The sequence below is a fragment of the Rhineura floridana genome, chromosome 4 (assembly GCF_030035675.1).
Source record: "Rhineura floridana isolate rRhiFlo1 chromosome 4, rRhiFlo1.hap2, whole genome shotgun sequence".
In the NCBI taxonomy this organism is placed as follows: Eukaryota; Metazoa; Chordata; class Lepidosauria; order Squamata; family Rhineuridae; genus Rhineura; species Rhineura floridana.
This window is the reverse complement of record NC_084483.1, coordinates 26,274,746-26,288,813: the sequence shown is the minus strand read 5'-3', so window position 1 is coordinate 26,288,813 and position 14,068 is coordinate 26,274,746. Positions and strand designations below refer to the sequence as shown.

General features: G+C 41.2%; 1 long non-coding RNA gene across 1 annotated transcript in view; it reads right to left on the bottom strand.

The window, feature by feature from the left end:
• The window catches only part of LOC133384292 (uncharacterized), a 67,420-nt gene extending 55,863 nt beyond the window's left edge, over nucleotides 1-11,557 (bottom strand). The window contains exon 1 of the long non-coding RNA XR_009762486.1: nucleotides 11,443-11,557. This is a non-coding gene — a long non-coding RNA (uncharacterized LOC133384292). The remainder of the gene's footprint in view (nucleotides 1-11,442) is intronic.
• Nucleotides 11,558-14,068: the final 2,511 nt, after the last annotated feature.

The window sequence follows — 14,068 nt, the reverse complement described above, 5'->3', positions numbered from 1 at the left end:
GCCTCTTTGAGGTGACTTAGCACAGCACACCCTGCTCTGGTAACTTCCAGATTGGATTATTGCAATCTGCTCCATGTAGTACTGCCCTTGAAAACGACTCTGAAACTTCAACTGGTCCAAAATGCAGCAGCCAGATTATTGACTGGGGTTTCTTTTAGAATTCATATAACCCCCTGTTCTAAAACAGTTGCATTGGTTGTCAGTTCATTTCCGGGCTCAATTCGAGGTGCTTACGCTTATGCATAAAGGGCATAAAATGACTTCTTGTTATGTGCCTTCAAGTCGATTACGACTTATGGTGATCCTATGAATCAGTGACCTCCAATAACATCTGTCATGAACCAATAAAATGACTAAGGCCCCAAATATCAGGCAGACTGCCTCCTTCCCTACAGACTTTGTCAGGTATTAAAATCAGCAGAAGGGGCCCTCTTGGTAGTTCCACCACCCTCAGAAGTTTGGGGGTGGGTGGGAGACGGCATTCACTGTGGCAGCCCCTAGGTTGTGGAATTCCCTCTCCATAGAGGAGTGCTTGGCATCTTTGCTGTACACTTTGTGGCAAATGCTAAACATGCACCTCTTTAACTTGCCCTTTGGCACTTGAGATGTATGTTTTCAGGACCCACCCTATTCTTGTGAATGTAATTTATATTAATTGCTTTTAATACTGAATTTTATACTGCTGTAACCCACTGATCCTGCTGGTGAAGGGCAGGCAATAAATAGTAGTAGTAATTGTAGTAGTAATAATAAATGTATAAAGTGGCAGGGGTTTTTTGAGGGTCCTCTCTTTTAATCTACACACAATCTCTCTGGTAGTCTGCATTGTGTAGCCTTCCCAGGTGACTATGCTTCCTGAAATGCCGATTATGTCTTCAGCTGGACTTTCCTGTAAGCAGAAGAAACCAAGGAGGCTTCTGTTTGTTGTTACTTTTAAAATATTTTTACTTTTAATGAAAATTAGTTGACAAAGACGTTTAACGGATCTTTTGGACTACTCCCAAGAGAGATTCCTCAACTGCTTGTTGGGCTGATTCAACATTGCTTCAGCAAGGGCTGCCAGAGCGAAAGCAGATCCTTGCCCTACTGCCACGGCAACTCCACTTACTTGATCTGATCAATAAGGGTGTGGCCTGTTTTCACCCATAAACCATTGTCAGCTGTTTTATTCCTATTGCTGAAGGGGGCAGGGGCATCTCTTGCACCTGCCTCACAAACAAAATCAGGAAGTGCACCAATCTCAGGTGCTTGGCAGCCAACCTCCACAGTGTTCCATGCTTCAGTTAAAGCCCTGGGAAGTCAACATGAGGTAATTCTTCCCAAGACGATTTTTCAGATGAGAAAGCACAGGGAGGCGGAGGTCTGTAGAGTGGTGGAGAAACCTTTAACAGACATTATTATTTTATTTCTTCTAACCCATCCTTTCTCATACAGAGCTAAGCATAGCTACCAACATTAAATGCAACATTAAATTCTAAAGACCCTTGTGAATAAAACAGAAAAACAGAAGTCTGGTTCACGAAAAGGAAACATACAAAAAATTGGAGGATGGATTTTGGCACAGCAGTACTTTCAATACAACCTATGGTCTATTAAACAATTACAAGGATTAGGAACCATTTTTTTATTTCTCTCAGCATGAGAGAGGGATAAATGGAAAGTGAAAACACTGAATGTCAGAAAGATCCAACCTCACTCAACTTTACTAATAGAACTGGAACCAAATACTGGCAGAAGAATATTTAAGAGGTGGGTCAGTTAACCAGAATAAGGAAATATAAGTGGATCGTATCATCAAATATTCATAGCAGCTATTTTTTCATAGTTCTTTCACTGGTAAACCGTGTATGTCCCAAACGTTTAAGTGGAGCAGTGTATTACTGGTTAATTCATATATTAAAAGGTGTGTGTGTGTGTGTGTGTGTGTGTGTGTGTGTGTGTAAAAATTATGCTAACCACTTTAGTCTGCCTACAAATGGGGAAATATGGTTTTAAAAAATCTGTAAAATCCAATAGATCCAATTTTGCAACGGCACTCCCCAGGATACAAAACAACATCTATCAGATGCAAATCAAAATGTAATGGGTCAGATATTGATTTTGCTTTTCTAGTTTAATAATATGTGATCACCTCATCCTACATGGAGCCATTTAAGACAACTGGATCAAAATACATGTGTCAATGGGAGGCATTTTTTGTCAGCCACATCAAATGCATCCAATCTAACAACATTTTTGTATGTCATCTTGGCATCAGTAAGACCAGCTGTGGGGGCTAATGGAAGCACACGATCATCCTGATGAGTTCTGGAATAATCCAAGGGAGCTGATGATGATGATTACCTCTGAGACACTTGCTTTTAAAATGGCAGAGACCTTCTCCATCCACTCCCTTCCCCTGTAACAGCTCTCTGGAGCAACTGAAAGGCTTCATTTGGAACCTCATGTTTTAATATATTTATTTAGATTGCAGAAGTCTAGGCTTGGAATGAAGCAATTTAGGAAGGAAATGAGCAATAAACAGAGAGCTGTAGCAATTCGGACAGTTTATTTTTGGATACAAATATACCAGCTACACACTGCAGTACATCTCTGTAAGGAAGCACCCAAAATTGTTTCCTCATTGTCTTATCATCATACAAAAGGTCAACTCCAGTAGGCTTCAAGTGCAGTGATCATTCTTCCCAACAGTTGAACTTCTCAAATAAAAAAATTCTGTAAGTATACAATTTCCCATCCTGAAACTCTGCACAAGGTTCTACTTTTACATGCTGAAACTAAGGGCAAAATGATATGTTTGGATATATGTCTGGATTGATTGGGCCACCTACACCTGCTATTTGCATGGGGAATAAAGCATTTGGAGCATGCAAATATTAGTCATGGGCAACTTGATCCAGATCAGGACCATAATGAGGGGCAAAACGTTAAAGTCCCACTGTCCCTAAACCAGCATCATGACCTGGATACACACATCCTACTAGGGATCTGTCAATTTCATTTCTCTCAGTTTCTCATTTGTACAATCTTAAATGCAGTTCCCTGCATTTCTGCAGCAATTTGCAATTTTTTTTAAGAAAATCCTCATGAAAATTCTTTTTCTAAGAAACAAACTTTTGCATGTAGTTTTGACTAATGTACACATTCTTGCAAGCAATTTTTCCTAATATAATAAATTTTGTATGTTATTTTCACCAATATATTCATTTTAGTGCACATTTTCCCCTAATATATACACTTTTGCAAACATCCTTTAATTGGAGATCTGCATTGCAAAATTCAGACAAGTGTGTATTTCAAAAGATGGCTGTGTTCTGGTTCTCATGTTGTTGCAGAAAGTGCAAATTTGATTGATTCGGCTTTCAATCCAAGCTGAATCAAATTTCTCCCCCATCCCTACACCCCTCACACAGTGGCTGTTTGTGAAATAAAGTCAAGGCCAAACCATGTCATTAATATAACATGTAGTTTGGCCTGAAACTCAGCTAAACATAATTTGAATTGGAAGATGTTCAGCTGGTTTAGTCCAGCTATTGGAGTAGACATTCTGAGGTTAAGAATGTCCATTACCTTTTTGGAGAGGAACTCAGTCAGTCATGGATTTCAGCTTGCATCAGTGAAACTATAGAGAGCCACTGGATACCAAAATTTTAAAAGACTCATCCCACCAAGGCTTCTCAGAGATGCCAAAGAATGAACAGGATGTTGACTTTTATAAGGGAGACGGAGAAAAGAATCTTCTGCTCTCCCTTTGTCCCCTCTTCCCACCAGCATACCTCTGCCAGATCTCTCTGCAAGCTGACTGAGGAACTTTGTTGCTAGCTGCCAATCAGCTCAAGAGATCCTGAGTTGAACAGACATATAGTATTAAAACCTCTTGGGTGTCTCTGTGAGCTTTTCCATAGAGATAGCTGGAAGAGGTAAAGTTACCACTGAATTCTACCTAACGCTAAACTGAAATGATTTGGAGGCTCTTGCCTGGGCAAAACATCTACAAAATTTTGAGGAACACAAATAAGAGGTTTTAAAAAAAACAACTGGGAGGATTGGATGCATTCTTACCTATTTAGTTGAAATGTGCACTTTTCGGTTATTAATGCTGCAATCCAATACATGTCTACTCAGAAGTAAATTCCATTGGGTTCAATGGGACTTACTCCCAGGTAAGTGTGCACTGGACTGCAGCCTTAACTGGGAGTAAAGTTCAACTGAATTCAATGGAGCTTACTTCTGAGTAGACATGTATAGGATTGCATTGCAAATCAAATTATTTATTTTCCAATAATATGAAGGGGGAAACACCTAGTTTGTTCTTTCCTACGAGGAACTCCTTGGAATTGAATACAGTTGAGTATTTCTAATATCCTGTTTTAGTTCTGGTCAACCTAAGACAAAATGTACCGTATATTCCGGCGTATAAGACGACTTTTTAACCCCGGAAAATCTTCTCCAAAGTCGGGGGTCGTCTTATACGCCGGGTGCTGAAAAAGAGCGGGAAAATTAAGTAAAAAAAAAAGCTGCAGCGGGAGTGGAAGCAGTCGCAGCCACCGTCCAGAGAGAGCGTCGCGGTCCAGAGAGGCCGAATGAGCGTTTATAAACGCTGAACACCCGCCTGCCACTCAAAGGAAGACAAATGCATCAAGAGTATCAGGAACTCCTGCCTCCGCATACAGGAAGTTTCCCTTCTAGGACTATCTAGACGGCGTCTCAGCGTCACCGATAGAACATCGGGGCTCCACCGCGCGCCCCTTACCGCTTCCCCGCGGGCGCCACTCCGGCGTCGCCCTTCAGGCGCAGAGGACCCCGCTGGACGGCCTCGTACTCTGCAGACATCCCTCTTCTCCGGAAGCGAGGGCGAGCGCAGGCCAGCACTTCCGGGGCAGCGGGCTACCCAATAGGAGCTTCAAGCCAGGAGGGGCGGGGCGAGCGGCACCTTCCTTCCCCAGAGGGAAAGGTAGAACAGCTTCCAGCTTCCGTTCCTTCCGGGGTCTTTTGCCGCAGAGGCACTGAAAGTGTAGAGTGATGCCAGCTTCCAGGCTCCGCTTTTCTTTGTGCCCCCCCCAGTCCATATCCTGCTGCCGAAAGACGCCAGACTGGAGGAGGGAGCGGCGGCAGCGGCAGCCCGCCTCCCTCCTCCTCCTGCCGCCGCAGAGTAGTCCTCTCGCCCAAGGGCGCCCTTTGCTCATCCTCAAGGCTGCTCCTCCCCCCGCGCGGCTATCCTAAGGACATTTACCTAGGAGAAAACCTCCCTGAATTTATTGGACCTACCTTGGATGCATAGTACCGGACTACTCCTTTATGCACGCCTGAAGGACAGCAGCCTCCCCCCGCCCGTCCTTTCCTACTAAGAAATGGGGGTAAATTATTCTCAGATTGCACCCATAATCTTAAAATATGGGCACAATCCACTTTTATGTCCTTTTGATTGTAATGGGAGAATTAGGCAGGCCCTTGACAGTGCAATCTTATGCATGTTTACTCAGAAGTAAGTCCCATTAAGTTCAGTGTGTGGGGATACTCTCTAATAAATTTGTTTAGGATTGCCTTGCACATCTCTCTTGACCTCAGGATTTACCTTGCAAGCAAGGCATCGGCATAGCTATGTTTCTTTGTTGATCTCTCCCCCCTTTCTTTGTCCGTTTACATATAATAGTTGCTTGAACTGTATGTTTGGAAAAATAAAACCCTATCTTCTATGCTTAGGGGGGAAATACTTTCTGTTTCTGCATTTTTCCCTTAGCTGAGTTGCACACATTTATGTATAAAACGACAGGGCGAGTATATCCCAAACTCTATATTTTAACTGGAAAAGTTGGGGGTCATCTTATATGCCCAGTCGTCTTATACGCCGGAATATACGGTACTTTAATATTTTATTTTAAGTTAGGCACTAAGTTCCAGTTATTGAAATGTTACTTGCAAATGTATATCTATTAACTTCTGTCTTAATTTTGGGTTATCATAATCATTTTCTTATTTGAATATTTATCAATTTCTTTACATTATGTTTATAAATTCATTGCAGTAAATCTTACAGTGTAAAAAAGTTTCCTATCGGTCATTCTCCTTATGCTACTTTATTGGTGTACTGAAACATTGCTTCATAAAATTGTAAATTAATCCTCTTCCCATTTTTTTAAAAATTATTGCTATTGATTGCTATGGATACTAGCGGAAACCAGTAATGATTTGAAACGAATGCTGATGAAAGTTAAAGAGGAAAGCACAAAAGCAGGACTACAGCTGAACGTCAAAAAAACTAAAGTAATGACAACAGAAGATTTATGTAACTTTAAAGTTAACAATGAGGACATTGAACTTGTCAAGGATTATCAATACCTCGGCACAGTCATTAACCAAAATGGAGACAATAGTCAAGAAATCAGAAGAAGGCTAGGACTGGGGAGGGCCGCTATGAGAGAACTAGAAAAGGTCCTCAAATGCAAAGATGTATCACTGAACACTAAAGTCAGGATCATTCAGACCATGGTGTTCCCGATCTCTATGTATGGATGTGAAAGTTGGACAGTGACAAAAGTGGATAAGAGAAAAATCAACTCATTTGAAATGTGGTGTTAGAGTAGAGCTCTGTGCATACCATGGACCACAAAAAAGACAAATAATTGGGTGTTAGAACAAATTAAACCAGAACTGTCACTAGCAGCTAAAATTATGAAACTGAGGTTATCATACTTTGGACAACACATCATGAGAAGACATGATTCACTAGAAAAGACATAATGCTGGGGAAAACAGAAGGGAGTAGAAAAAAAGAAAAGAACAGATGGATTGATTCCATAAAGGAATCCATAGACTTGAACTTACAAGATCTGAACAGGGTGGTCCATGACAGATGCTCTTGGAGGGTGCTGATTCATAGGGTCGCCATAAGTCGTAATTGACTTGAAGGCACATAACAACAACATGGATTATACTATTAGTTTGCTTCAGTCATGCTTTGAGTGGTGAGTCACTTTTTATTGTAGTATTGTATGTCTGATGGCCTATGGCTAAGCAATAAAGATTTGGATTTTTTATTTTACTTATAATGTGCTTAAAGACCGAGTCAATTAGCTCTTGAGACACATTTTCAACCAAAAAGATGCAGAATATATCAGAGGCCAAAAGCACCCTTACTAAGCTAATATGTTTTACAAGTTTCCAAGTACTTAGCAGGTTTTAATGTAGAAAACGTTCTCTCTGGGCAATTGCAGAATGACATCACCTTCCTCTCACCAGCAGTTCTTTTGTTTGCTGCTCCACACAGAAAGGGTACCTGTGTTTTCACCCACCCACCTTTCACCGCAATGCCTAAACCCCTCATTCGTTTTTCAGAAGATGCTCGGCAATCTTTCTACTATATTACATTTTCTTCAGAGTTTTCCCCCCAAAGGGCAGAATCTGTCAAATACAAGTTTTTTGTTTGTTTACAATGCACATGCTCTTCAGACTCCTACATTTTATTGTGTAACATTCTTTTCTCTTTTGTAGACCATCCAGGCAGCCAGGGCAACAGCCATTTACAAGAACCTACATAACAGTGTGCCGACTCTTCACCAGCAACTCCCCCCTACTTGTTGGCTCTGTTTATCCTTTGTGTGTTTTTTATCTCTGTCAACATCTGTCATAGTAGCTATGTGAGCTCATCTCCTTGCAACATTTGAGATCTTCACCACCCACCACTGTTTTCTGTCTAGACTTCTAGTAACCACCAATTTGTGTAAAGCTGATAGTTATTCTTTGCCTTGGGAGAATATTATTATCAATGTCATTCTCCTGTCCCCCCCCTTTTTTTCACAGTTATTTTCAGGATGGCTAATCATTAGATTGGCTATTGTTTTTTCTTCTCTTTCTAAACCTTTATAAGCCATGTTTCTCTCATAAGTATGTATCTTACTCAGGCCCTCCCTTAGCATGTGCGGGGCCCGGGGCAAAAGCAAAGTTGCCCCCCCACATTTGCTCTGGGTCACAGTCTTGGCCGAGTCGCTGCTGTAGGTGTGCAGGCACCAGTCCTGGAACTGCAGGCCCAGCTCGCTGTCCCTGAGGCGGTTACCGCTACCGCTCGCTGACTGCAGCAGGAGCGGCGGCAGCGGTGGTGGCTTCAGCATGGCGGGCGGGCAGGCAGGCAGGCAAGCGAGCCCCCGTCCCGGGCGGAAAGAGAGCGAGCGAGTGCTGCGCCCTGCCTGGCGAAGGCGAGCAGGCAGGGAGGGAGGAGCTGGCTGGTGAGCAGATCACCAAGTGTGGGGCCCAGAGCAACTGCCCTGCTTCCCGATGCCTAGGGGTGGCTCTGATCTTACTCTATAGTCCTACTTTACAACAGCTCAAACTCTTCTGCTCATGGGGGAAGCAAACACTAGCCTTTTCATTCTACTCTAGATTGACTTGAATCCTATTCTTTTACATTACTTTTCATCTCTACACATTTTAAATAAAACTGAAATTGGAAAAGTAATTTCAAATTCCAGCCTAAAAGAAGGAAATCTGATAATTCAATAATGGGGGGAAACTAAAATGGAGAATAATAGTTTCTAGGGAAAGTCATTGTTTAGCAAACTGTAAATAGCCCTACAGGGTACACCCACCCACAGATAACATGAGCATCCATTTCTTTTTTTCAAATTGCATCTACAAAATTTAATACCGGTAATCTGGAATTAATCATGAATAGCTCCATTTATGGTCATATTCATGGAACTTGGAGAAGTTCCCATCAGAATCTTTAATGGAATAGCCGCACTTTTGAGATAGCAGACTATTCCTGACCTCACTTAACTGCTACATGTAGAAAATCTTAACTTATACAGCATAAACACCAAGTCCTATCTTCTGTTCTTTTCCTATCTCACTAATAGGTCTACTAATCATGGAGAAGCATGAAGGTGGGACAGAAATTTGGAGGGTCCCTTCTTTGAAGAGCATCACTACCTAAACAGACAGCTACAATATTGTGTAAATGGACCATCTATTGAAATCTCTATTCCAACAAGGCTTCTATCTGGTACAGAAATCTATTGAACAACATGGGATTAAAATGTGCAAATTAATAGCTTCACAGATCATCAGAATAACAGGAAAATCTGTATTTTCTTCACATGTAAACTGCTCTAGGATTTGTTTTTATTGAAGAGTGTTATACAAATATCTATAATAAAGTTTGCATAATAACATCCATATTTTTGCAAGTGCCTGTTCTCTAACTTATCCTTCTGAAATGCTTTGGTTGGAAGGTGGGGAACACAGGCAGCTTTACACCTGGGAGACAGCCCTTCTCTACCACAGCAATGTTCCTCTAGAATCTACATAAATAAATCACACTGCTTGCCTTGCTCAAAAGAGATATCCGTTCCTTTAGGTCATCAGTAGCCATCACATCCATTCCTACTCTTGCATCAAACCTATTTTCACACTAAACAAATAACATACCTCATGCTATGGAAAAAGGCAAAGACTGCCATTCTTAAAATGCCGGAAACAGCGGGTCTGGGATAAATGTGGGCATACAAAGCTAAGCAACTCTCAGCATTGCTACTCCATGAATATTTGATTGGCATTTTACTATTTCAGGGTGGGGGGACAGGACCAATGCAAAATTAGTTTTGATGGAATCCAAATTATATTGTCCTACAGCAATACACCATATTTTAAAGATGAAATCAGAGTTTTTTGCTCAGTTGGTAAAGCAAAACAAACTTTCTAAATCACAGATTCTGACATCATAATGCTTAGCAGCAGTCTAACTTAAGAGAGTCAAACTTCTTTAGTTAGAAGGAAGTTTGGAGCAGAACAGATGGGTTGAAAAGAGAAGTTTGGATAGATGTCCAAGAACAAGGTTCTCTGAGGCTTGATGGCTATTAGCTCTCCTGGGTTCACTGCAGTATGTTAATGACCTCCAAAGCAAAATCTGGAGCACTGAAAGAAGGTCTGGAATTTATGGAGCAGCTTCAGAGCTGCTTCCTAGGATACTCAACGGGATACTCAGCTGACAACAGCTTCCTATAGGAAAGCAATGTCTCTACATCATGCACCATATATTCACTGGCACCTTTATCGTTTTATAAAATAGATTAAACTTTGGTGGCACCAGGAACAAGATGAGCAAACATGAACCAAGCAAGATGACATCTCTACATTATCTGACTAGACTAATGGGATAACAAAGACATGAGACTCTGAAGAGTCAGCACAGCATGATAATCGTTATGCCAGTCTATCAAGAGGGATAGCTCTAGGGAACACTAAACATTATCAAGTTAAAAGGGATTTTGTATACAGTATGAGTGTACATATTGGACTTCCTGTCTCTCTAGATCACCATCCTCAGGGGTTGTTGTTTTTACTCTATAACCTTTGCAACAGGGTATCTGTCAGTCTCCGTTATACCTGAAAGTTCCTGTAAACAAAGAATATTATAATAAATCTCTGGAGCTTCCCTGAGGCATTGTTCTGCTGCTCTTAGCCTAAGGTCACTGTGCAGTCAGTCCTGCAGATATTCCCCTTGACTATCAACTAAGGAGCCACCAGCCTGCACGTTGCGACACGAGGGGCCGATTTAATATGAAGCTCACACAACACAGCTTCCCTGGCAACTGGCATCTTTAGCAACTTTGTGAAATCTTCTCATTTCCTTCCAGGGACCATGAGAGAGAGGAAGAGAAAATTGGAGAGATCAAGCTGTCAGAGTGGAAATGTAATTGTCTCTGGGTATCTGCTGTTCAAGAACAAGACAGTTCTGACACAAAGCTCTGCCATTTTATAGAGATCCACTGACAAGCTGCATAAAGGTGCTTGCCTGCTTTGAGAGTACAATGCCATGAAATCAAGTGACCTGCTGAGGTTAATGAGAATTTGGGAGGGTGAGAGAAGCAGCATTTTCAAATCCTACATCCATACTTAGATATACATACGTAAAGCACTGAAATCAGACTTTATTACTTGTAAAATACAGGCTTAATAAGGGGTAGGAACCTGTGGCCCTCCAGATCTTGTTGGATTGCAACTACTATTGCCCCTTTGGCTGTGCTGGCTGGGGCTGAAGAGAGCCCAAAAAGCCTGTAAGACATCATGATGGCTATCCCTTGACTACTACATGCACTAGGAGGTGGACTGTTAAGAATTTCCCCATGCCTGACACATTTGACATTCCATGAACTTTCACCACCTCCTTAAAGATCTTACAGAAAAACTTGGAAAAGCTGTTGGCAAACCTTTGTAGGAGACAAGTTAAGGCAAGGACAATATGATAATCTTAAGTCAAAGTTTATAGTGACTACTTTGGCATGTGATTATTACGATGGCCCCACTCAAAATTCATTATGTTACTTCACTGCCTTCTGGTTTGTCAAGATGTACACAGCCTTGAGTTCCACTGTGAAAGAAAAGCAGGATATTATGTACTTAAATGAATACACAAAATATAAAAGGGTTCCTGTCAATGGATCCTACCTTCACTTTAGTTGTTTCTTCCCTGCCTCACCTCTCCATGTTGGATCTCTGCACTTTCACCCTTCTTGATGTTGGAACACCCGTTATATGTTCATCACCAGGGGGCAAGGGGACTGCTTCCCTGTGGTATCACATGAAAGGCAGATTTTACATATATGTTCTTGTATGTCAAAGTTATTCTGTCCCATTGGAAATATTTATATACCATATCTACACTTAGTTTTAAATTCATGTTTTCTTTCTGATCGTTTGAAAGCCCAATCTTAAGATACCTGTCCACTATATATGATGACCTTAACCTTAGCGCAGTGAAAGTATATAGCAAGATCTGCATCTGTACTTAAAAGACTAACTTTTGGAGGCTAACAAAATCCAAATACATACTTGCAATTTACATATGATTGAAGTAGATGACTGATCTCACACCTAAACAATAAATAGTATATTAAAACCCCTACGAACATGGGCTTCTTGATATTTTGACCCCTTGTAGTGGTTACGGTGTTGGACTATGACCTGGGATAACAGGGTTCGAATCCCCACATAGACATAAAGCTCACTGGGGGACCTTAGGCCAGTCACTGCCTCTCAGCCTCATGAAAACCCTATTCATAGGGTCGCCCTAAGTCTGAATCAACTTGAAGGCAGTACATTTACATTTATTATTTTGACACAAGAGTGACTGTATACAATAGCCAGCATGGATTTTTCACATCCTGCAATGTTAAATTGAAAATACCCCCATGCCATTCTGATGCTTCCCATAAACTCATTTCAAAACAAAACCTCACAAAACTTATAGTCCTGAACTCAGAAACGCTTGCTTAATGACCATCTAAATTTTCATGGTGATACACAAAACAGTCGGAGAGAGAGTTCAAAGTGTAAAAAGAGAGGAAAAAACCCAAACCCATTGGACTTTTTTCTGTCAAATGTTCTCATAATTTGCTGAAATTAAAAATCAGCTATGTTCACAGAGTACTTGTAACCCTATCACTGACCTTGCCCCATACTCTGATCTTCATCTTTTGCAGTTTAAATGTTTAAAAAATGCCTGGCCGATTTTTACTCAACATGCAACTGATCAAACCTGCCTTCCTCTTTCCCTCTCCTCCTGCCTGCTCGCCTTCATCCCCTCTGCCCTTCCTCCTCCTCTCCTCCCCATCCCCTGTGGTCAGTTTCATCTATCCTAAGCATGACTGCAGGGGAGTAAATCCCACTGAACTCAATAACGATGCAAATGATCAATACATTCTCAGCAAACTTGCACAGGATCCAATTTCTTACCTCCTGAATTAAAAAGCAGAGAAAATCACTAACAAGTAAAAAAAACCTTGCGTTTTAAGAACGTACCTATAGCCAACAGATATTTCTATCAAACTTTAAAAAACAGGGAAATTGTGAAGCTGTAATGAATGCACCAGGGGAGGACACCTGACCTCCTCTCTGAGATATTGTACTGCCCTATGAATTTGGAAACAATGCAAACACAATTTGGGTTGGTCTTTCACAGTCTAATGCACTTCCTGTGCAGCTTGAAAGAATTTGGTAACGTGCCTCTGACCATATGGTGAGTGGTGGCAATATTTGCAATCAGCACAAATAACAGAAACAAGACATTTGCTGTGCTGATCTTGTTTTAGCAAGGAGGAAGCAACAATAAGGCAGTTGATATGTGTCGATTTACTTTGCAATTTTAGTGAAGTTTCCTATAATAAATCATTTTCTTTTGCTTCTGTTTCTGTGAATATGTGAAGTACAGCAACACTTTTAAAACCCTAAAAACAACTCCAAACATAATTGTGGAATAATAGCACTAACTATTCTGCAGAATAGTTTCCAATGGGCATGAGGAGTGTCTCATTTTGCACAAGATAAAACAGTGGGAGGTGAAATATATTCTAGCAAAATTCTAGGTGTGCTCTGTTTTTAATTGACCATGCCCACCTTTCCTTAAGTGGAGTGGTTTAAGCACAGCAGGCTGAAAACATGCATCTTGGGCAAGCCAAGTTTTTTCCAACAGCTAGAGTCATTGCTTACGTCATTCATTCATTCATTGGTGATCACTCGTGACCGAGTGAGATTGTCTTCCAAGATAAGTCTTTAACAGTGGGTCTGTAAGTGACTGTGGAGGCCAATTCTGGATCCACACAGCCTCACGCAGTGAGGACATAGGTTTCCAGATGGAAGATGGTCGCGATGAGGAATTATTTGACGTACCTTCCACTTAGCTCATTTGTCCCATTTGCCCTGTATTCATGCTTCTTTGAAATCCATAGCACCTTTAATAATAGCCAACCTCCATTTGGGTCGTTCATGGGCCAAGACTTCCCAGTTCTTGATACTCATGTTACATTTTTTTAGATTCGCTTTAAGAACATCTTTAAACCTCTTTTGCTGCCTACTGATATTCCATTTTCTATCCTTAAGTTGGGAGTAAAGTAGCTGCATTGGAAGATGGTGATCAGGCATTCGAACAACATGGCCAGTCCAACAAAGTTGATGTTGAAGGATCATTGTTCCAACACTGGTAGTCTTTGCTTCTTCCAAAACGCTAACATTAGTCCATCTGTCTTCCAAAATAATTTGCAGAATTTTCTGGAAGCAACGTTGGTGCAATCTTTCA